This window comes from Lissotriton vulgaris, chromosome 3_1 (assembly GCF_964263255.1).
Source record: "Lissotriton vulgaris chromosome 3_1, aLisVul1.2, whole genome shotgun sequence".
NCBI classification, from domain to species: domain Eukaryota; kingdom Metazoa; phylum Chordata; class Amphibia; order Caudata; family Salamandridae; genus Lissotriton; species Lissotriton vulgaris.
In genome coordinates, this window is record NC_141689.1 from 2,064,615,637 (window position 1) to 2,064,624,096 (window position 8,460).

An 8,460-nucleotide genomic window follows, 5' to 3' on the forward strand; every position below is an offset into this window, starting at 1 on the left:
AAGGTGAAGCCGTAGAGGTATCGGCTGTCTGGGTGGATGGGGATAGAGAAGAAAGCGTTCTTGAGATCAATGACAGTGAAAGTGGTGGCAGTGGAAGGAATCAGAGTCAGAATGGTGGTGATGTCTGAAACTATGGGGTACTGAGGTACAACTACTTTGTTCACCTCTCGTAGCTCGATGATGAAGCGGTACGCTTTCTCATCTCCCTCACCTTGCTTCTTTATAATGGGTAGGATAGGGCTGTTGCAAACATTGCTAACTACTTCCTCTACCACTCCTGCATCTATCAGGGACTGGATAATCTTTACCAATGCCTTCTCGCCCTAGGGCGATATCTGATATTGTGGAAGTTTCTGGAGTATTGCATCTTGTCGAACAGTTATGTGCACTGGGTCGATCATCATGCGTCCTACGTCCAAGTCAGTCTTGGCCCACAGATATGGAGGTAGAGTGTCAAGCAGGGACAAGTCAGCATCAGTGATGGAAAACATGCGTCGGGAGGGACAAAGTCGGAGCAGAGTCGGGTTATCGTACAAAAAGACTCGAACTCCGTCTTGCGAACACCTAATAGTAGCTCGGAAATGCTTCAGTAAGTCAAGTCCCATAATGGCATCGGGGGTGTTGGATGAGAGCAGAAACGTCGTGTCAGTGGTGTTATTTTCCAAGTCAAAGGAGATCGGTGTGGACAAGGGATTAGTGGAGGGCGTTCCATCGAAACTGATTGATGTTATTTGTGATCCAGACAAGGGTGCCCTTGGAATCAGTCGCTTAGATAACGCACTACGTGTTGCGCCAGTGTCTACCAAAAATGGAGACTTCGTACCCAGGACCTTAGCGGTGACATAAGGACCTTGCTGGTCAACATAGAGCTCGACTGGATCCCTCCCTTACCCTTGGCAGTCCGATGCGAAGTCGTGGGTGTCGTCGCAGTCAGACTGCTGGTACTGGTTCTGTCGGGGACGGTCAAATGTGTTCGGTCTGCCCGGCCTGTCGTTATTGGTGTCGTTCGTGGACCCTCGTCCCTGCCCTCTATTTCTAGGCCCACCCGCTACATCTCTTGTGTCCCTATTCTTGTTAATTTCTTGATTTCCGTAATTTTTTATTGGATAAAAAATATATATTTACATGGAGCATGGAATATACATGAGTGGAGGGATAGAAAGGAGAGAGAGAAAGAAAGGAAAGAAAGAAAAAAAAAAATAAAAAGGCGCGTCGGGGGGGGGGGGGTAAGTGGGCGGGGGGGCATCTGCCTTCCTTGCCCTTGCAGTAGTTCAGTCTTTGCAATGGTACGATAGATCGGATAGTTCGAGTAGTTCAAATGTCCGTTTCCAAGTCCTGCTTGTCGTTGTCTTTTGCCTCCCCCTTTGGGATGCTTGACGGGTGTCCTTGTTCACGCCCCGGGCGATAGAGGGTAGGGAAGTATAGAGGACGGAAATGAGAGAGGAGAGGAGCCTTGCTTACTGCTTTCTTTTGTTAGAGCGCGGATCCCCAGAGTGTGCCCCTTGATGGTTGTCTATGTTCTGCGCCTAAGGGGGTTTGTGCGATGATAGGTAGAGGTCTAGGGGCCCCCACATGTTTGACTCCCTGTGGGTTTTCGGTGAGTGTCCCGCTGCAATGTTATCTGCCCCCCTTAGGAACGTGACCCAGTTGAGCCATGCCTCGGGCGCAGCTTTCGAAGTGTCCTTCCAGTTGCTTAGGATTATTTTGACTGCAGCCGTCAACAATAGGTCAATGAGGTCCCGGTCTCCTGTCGTTGTGATGGACGGGGATGCAAAACCCAGGACTAGACTTGGGAAATCTATGTGTATGGCTACTCCTGTGATTTCATTGATAAGCTTCCCAATTCTATCCCAGAATTCCCTGACCTTAGGACAGCTGAGCAGGAGGTGTTCTAAGTCCCCCCTCCCTTTGTCACAATTCCAGCATGCATCACTCTCTCGGATCCCCAAGGTGGCCAGGCGGGCCGGTGTCCAGAATGCCTTATGCACTAACCAGTATTTGGTCTGGTTTAACGATGCTGTTATCTTTTTCCTAGAGGTTGATCTCCATAGCTCTGCTTTCTCTGTCTCGCTTAGTTCTTTCCCTGCCAGAGTCCCCCAGAAGTTTGAGACCTTATCGTTGAGTTTGGTGTGTTTGGGCCGGAAGGCTTTGTATAGGTGTGATACTTGGTGTCCTAATGTGTTGAGACTGGCTGCAAGTTGTATGAGCGATGGTGTCCGGCTGTTGAGTTTTGCCTTCCTAATTGCTACTTTGATTTTCAGGAAGTTGTAGAGTTCTATGCTTTGTAGGTTGTGTCATTCTTGTTAATTTCTAACAGGACCGGACACTGGGATTTCCAAAGGCGAATTCCTTGCAAAATGCACACTGGTTCTCGTCAATGTCTTTACGTCCAGCATAGGGTGCGGGCGTACGGTCTTTAGGGGGTGGATTTCTAGGGGCATTCAACTGGTAATTTCCCTTGTACTATTTTCTTCCTATAGTCACCCCCAGTAATTGTGCAATCATCACTCTTTCCTTCAGATCCTTTTTCTTTTTCTCAGTCACCCTATCATTCTCGTTCTTCTGATGCTCATAATACTGGGACATCTGAAGGATAGCCGCAGGCTTGGAGGCCGCCCAACTACTTTCGCTAGCCTGTAGTTTCTGTGAGACCTCCTGTGACAGACCTTTAACGTAGTTCTGGACAAACAGATGATGTCCGGTTGCAGTGGTCATGTCCTGGCCACTGTAATCGGAAAACACCGTTTCAAACCGGGAGAAGTATTCTGATACGTCTTCCTGGGGTTTCTGGCGGCAGGCCAGTGCTATCGACCAGTCCACCTTCTTCTCTGGGATCAGGGCTTTCAATTTCTGCACAATCTTGTCTGGGAGTTCTAAAATAGATTTCAAAGGTTTCTGTCCAGGCTCTCGTTGTCTGTCTATGCCATCGAGTTGTGACCAGGTATGTCTTGTCAATCCCATGGTTGGTAGACCCAGTTATACACTACCCTCCCACTCGCATCTTGATGATTAACGTCATCATGCGTTCCCTGTCCTCGTGGGGGAACCCAGTAAGGAGCAGCCTCCCTTATAGGCATCATTGTATTAGTTTGTTCTATTCGAGGTTCGGTCGCTACAGGAGTCGTAGTTTTAGCTTCCAACCTCTGTTCAGTGAGGTGGCGGAAAACTTCAAGCGTACGCGTGAAGAGGTCCATCACGTCACACTCGCCCTCATCCCCAATGTCAACTTTTCTATACAGAGTCGTGAGGCTCTTGGGACCTTTGTCTTGGTATCGGTCCTCGTAAGCATTGAGGGTGTGATAACAAAATCGCATGACAAAGTGTTGCCTGTTGCTATCGGCATATGAATTGTACATATCCATTACGTACTCCTCGCTCTCTTTCTGTTCCACTAGTGTCTTTACTATCTTATCGATCCCTGCTCGCTCATCCTTGCTTAACCTGTTCATTCTAGTGAAATCTTTCTTTCGGGTCTCAGGGTTGTCTAATGCTGTTGCTTGCACTGCGCTGAGTACGAGGGGTTCAGTCGGCGCAGAAGCCATGAGACCGAGGCCCTGGCACTATTCTCATCTGTGCTTGGGGGCTGCGGGTGCTGTACTAAGGGTTGGGAAGGGGCGTATGGAGGGGGCATGTATATGATTGGAGGACCTAGTAATAGATCATCGTTCGCTCGCTGTTTCGAGCGCAACTCGGGGTAGAGCATAGAGGGTGCTCTAACGGGACACCGGCTCGATGTTTCGGACTCTTGCTTCTGCTTGGCTTCCTCTCTTTCCTTAATTTCTTCCTCTAACTTTTTGGCAGCTAGGTGAGCTGCTTTTCGTAGCTCTTTCTCTAATCTGACTTCGTTTCTCTTTTTCCGTTGTTCTGCTTCTTTGCGCCACATGCCGAGGCTATCAAGCATAGTGGGTGTTGTCTTATTGTTTCGAAGGGCTGTTTCCAGCACGTTTATCTTATCTTTGTCGAAGGATCCTATCAGTGGCCACTGACTTTCCTGATCCTTTCTCGTATATTTATGCCATAGCTTGCTATAGGCTACAGTGACTAGTCCATACTTGGCGAACATATCTTTATTAGGGGTGCCTTTCAGTGGAGCTGGATGATTCATTTCTAATAAGCGGTCCAGGCGGAACCATCTACCAATCAGTGGGGAGAAGATAGGCATGACAGATTACAACGGGGGACAAAGGGCTGCACTACCTATCCTTCACTACTTGCAAAGACTAGACAGAATATTTCTATTCTACGTTATTTGCAAACAGAGAATATCTCAAAGAACCAACGTCGAACAATCAATGTTTGGACAATCAATCAATCAGTGGGGGCAGAAATAGGCACGACAGATTACAACGGGGGACAAAAGTCCGCGTTACCTATCCTTCACTATCTGCAAAGGAAGAGAGAATATCTCTATTCTTCCCCGTTTGCAGACAGAGAATATCTCAAAAACAATCAATAAGCAATACTAGTATTTTTTCAAACAATCAAACAATCGTTTCGCAATTTGTCGTGCAACACGACCTTACCCGGACCACATGGATAGTTTCTCGTCTTCCGCTTCCAGTGCCCGATCGTCCTCTATTCTCCATAACTGTCGCGGCACTCCTGATGGTTCCCAGTCAGGACCGTAGATCACTCGAGAGAGGTCTGCTCGGAACCGGTGAAGTTCGGATGATCGGCTGCCAGACGAGGGTCTATCGGGCAGGTGCACTTCCCGATCGTTGCAGTCGTTCACTCTGCCGCCAGGACCTCTCCCACTGGATCCACGTGTCGCTGATGGGCCCCACCTTTGGGACGCCAATTTGTAAAAGGTAGGGCCGATTTCGACCGAGAACCTTTAAGTATTGCCCAGAGTTAGCCGCCCCTCAAACCACTCGAGATTATCAAACAAAGAGGCAGGCGCTGGAGACTGGAAGGCAGGAAACAGGTGTTTATTCCGACGGAGCAGAACACGTCAAATCAGACAACAGGGTATCTTCTCGAGGTGCTCTAAACGCATCTCTGAGGCCTGGCCTCTTATACACAGGTTTATGGTCTTTATTACAGTTTATTACATGTGGCACATTCTTGCAAATACTTTGAAGTACGGAAAGACATCCTCGGAATCCCAGCTTCAAGCCCGTTCCCACACACATTTACAGTAGAAGTCCCCACCCCGATCTCAGTAGGTGATGACTGTCACGCAGCAGGACATTCCGCCGGTTCCCGGAATGTGTGCGGATGATCGGATCTCAAGGGGTGGGGGCTTTGATCAGTTGTAGATCCTTTGAAGAGAGAAGCTTCCTACTGTATGGGGGCAATAAACTGCATATGCAGGGCCAGGTGGTGGCCTGGGAACGAGCAGGAAAATCAGGCACAGAAGAAAGGGGGTTCATCAAAGGATGTACGATCATGAAAGGGATGGAGGGAGGTGTTGGCTGGGTACGGGATGTGGCTACGAGGCAGGGTCGCGCTGAAAGGGAGGTTTATGGCCCAAGCATGTGAGAGCGGGGGCTGTCAGCGTGCGGGGGGATGCTTGCGAGGTTAGAGGGAGAGAGAGACGCGCTGGCTATCGGCAGTGGGCAGAGAGGCCATGGCATTCAAAATGGCTGCTACTTACGCGCACACATGAGCCTGAAAAGGGACAAGATGGCGCCGATAATGTTGATGTCGCAAACTAGATTTTAACAACAAGAACCCTTTTTGCTTGTTTTTTTGGTGTTTTTGAAAAAATATCAAACAAAATGGCATCTGGACAGAAGCAGCAGCAGGAGGAAGTATCTTCTGAAGAGAAGAAAGTAAAATCGAGAAAGGTGACGTGCAACATTTGTGACCGAGTCCTGTCAAGAGGCAGTGAAAAAAATACTCTTGTAGCACTGCTTCTATGTACATGCATCTCCGGACCACACATCCTCTCAATCTTGCTCGGGAAGAAATTAGGCGAGCTGCTTTGAACCCCTCACCTGCTGTAGCAAGCATGTCTGGAGCATCCTCAGGCACACCTGCAATGGACATTAGGCCAGAATTCACCTTTCTCGAGCAACACTACATGAAGTGTAAGAAACATATATGCTTCGGTGAGCAGTTGGTGGATTCAGTTTGTGCTGTGCAACGCAATAATCGTTGTTAAATTTTTTGTTGTTGTTTTTTTAATGATAAGTAATTCCAAAATGTTCCTGTTTTATTCATTCTTTTTTGGTTCATTTTTTGAAAAAACACCCCCAAAAATACAAATTTGTAAAAAAAATACAAAAAATACAAAAGAAAAAAATAAGAAAAAAAAGTTCTTATCAGAACTACCTTATTTGGTTAAATAACAAACTATAATTGCAAGGTAATGTGTGAAAATTTGGTAGAATATATGTACACAGCATGATTGAATGAAAGAATGCATTAGGAGTGTGTGTGAATTTATAGGTGAAGATTTATGAGGAAGTCCTGCAGCGTGACAATGCAAGCTCTTTAGCTGCACTGCACTGTGGCACTTCCGAAGCACAGGAATGTGACATATGTACATGAACATGTTGCAACTCTGTGCTTCCCTCTGCACTGCTGCACAAACTGCAGCCATGCTTTGACACAGGCACACTTGCACCATGGAGCAAGGTTGTCTGTGTCGTGCGGAAATTGCTTTAGTGCAGGAAGGGACACCTTCCTGCACAAAAACAATCAGTAAAGGCATTTTCCTCTTTCAATGTATGCTGTGGAATGCAGCATGCATTGAAAGAGGAAAAAATTAGGAGAAATGAAAACAATTCTCCACGTTGGACCTTGCTACACCAACTCTAGGATGGTGCAGCATTCACACACATCTCCAAGAATTGCAATTTCTCATTAATCTGGAGATGTGTCTTGTTCTATGGGTGTTGCATGGAAACACCCACAGCAACACCTATGGAACACCCCTTCAACGCAATGTTCTGTATATGAAGGAGTTGTCTTTACAAGGAGAGGAAAAACCATGCAGGGTGGCTTTTCCTCTCCTTGTAAATATGAAGGAGTGCCTGGTGCCATCACTACGTTATAAAAAGTGATGCACTAGTGGCGCAGGGGGCTTGTAAATCTGCCCCATAAGTGCTTAGGTATTGGCAGACTGATACAATAAGAACATAGTGCTGTATGGGTGATTGAAGAATTGCATGAGACTGACAGGAGGTATCCTACGTTGCATGGGTACTACTTCAGTATTTAATGGAGTGGACCAATAAAATGTATCTGCTTAGAGATCTGTAGGGATTATGCACAGAATATTTTAGCCTCTGTGCTTAGCTTGCTGCCCCTATTCTACTTCCCCACGCCCTTCAATGTCTGTGTGCATGCCCCTGCTACATCCTTTTTGCCCACCATGGTCCATTGACCTGCCACTCCGATCTACTCTGAATGTTCTGTTGGGCTGCTACTCCCTTCCCACCTGCCTAGCATTGTCAGATGACTGTAACCTGTCCCTGCCACTTCCACCCTGCCTGTCCACATTCCATGCCCCTATCTCCTTCATCCTGTCCTCCATGGTCCATTTTACTGCCACACCCTTCTGCCCTCCCTGGTCTGTTTTTCTGCAACTGCTTGTCCTGCCTGCCCCACATCGCCTGTTGTGAGGCCCCTTCCCCTGAACTCTCTTGTCTGTGCCCAGGTATTGACCCTCCCTTCTATCCTCCATGGTCCTTTGTTCATGCTCCTGCCCCCTCCTTCTTGCCCATCATAGCCATTGTGCTGCCACTAACCCTCCGAGCTTGACATGCATGGTCTTCAGTGCGGCAACAGCACCTCCCAACTTCCATGTGTGATCAGCTAGCTCCCCTGACCCCCTCCCACCTTCCCTCCATGGTCAGTGTGTATGCCATTATAGTCTCACTGTTGCTCTCCATGGTGTGTCTTGCTTCTAGTGCCCTTCTGCCTGACCTCCATGGTCATCTTGCTGCTCCTGCCCTGCCCCCTTGCCCCCAACCCTCTGTTTTCATGTACAGACTCCTATTCCCTCCCTCCTGGCTTGTCTGGTCCATTGTAATGCCCCTGATCTGTCCCTCCTGCCCTTTATGGTCCAATACGCTGCGGCTTTCTCTCCTGTCTGTCCATTATGGTCAGCTAGCTACCATGACCTCTTTCCCCTCTGTTTTCTGTGCATGGTCCTGTCCCCTCCCTATTGCTTTCTATGGATTGTTGTGCTGCACTCCCGTCCTGTATGCCCTGTGTGATGTATTGTGCTGCTGCAAACCCTGATGCCTGTCCTGTAGGGTCAGTTTGGTGCACCTCTCCATGTCCCTCCTGCCCTCTGTTATCCGAGTCCATGTCCCGAACCCAATTCCTCCTGCCTTCCATGATCCAATGTACCATACTTGCTAACATTTTGAACTTGGTAAGAGGGAGATTTTGAAACAAAACTGGGGTATTGATTTTCCCCTTTGACTAACATTGAAACAGAGGAGATTGTAGACAGGAGACAGATTAAATAAAGCCCATTTTGGCATAAAAATATTGGAGGTTTCC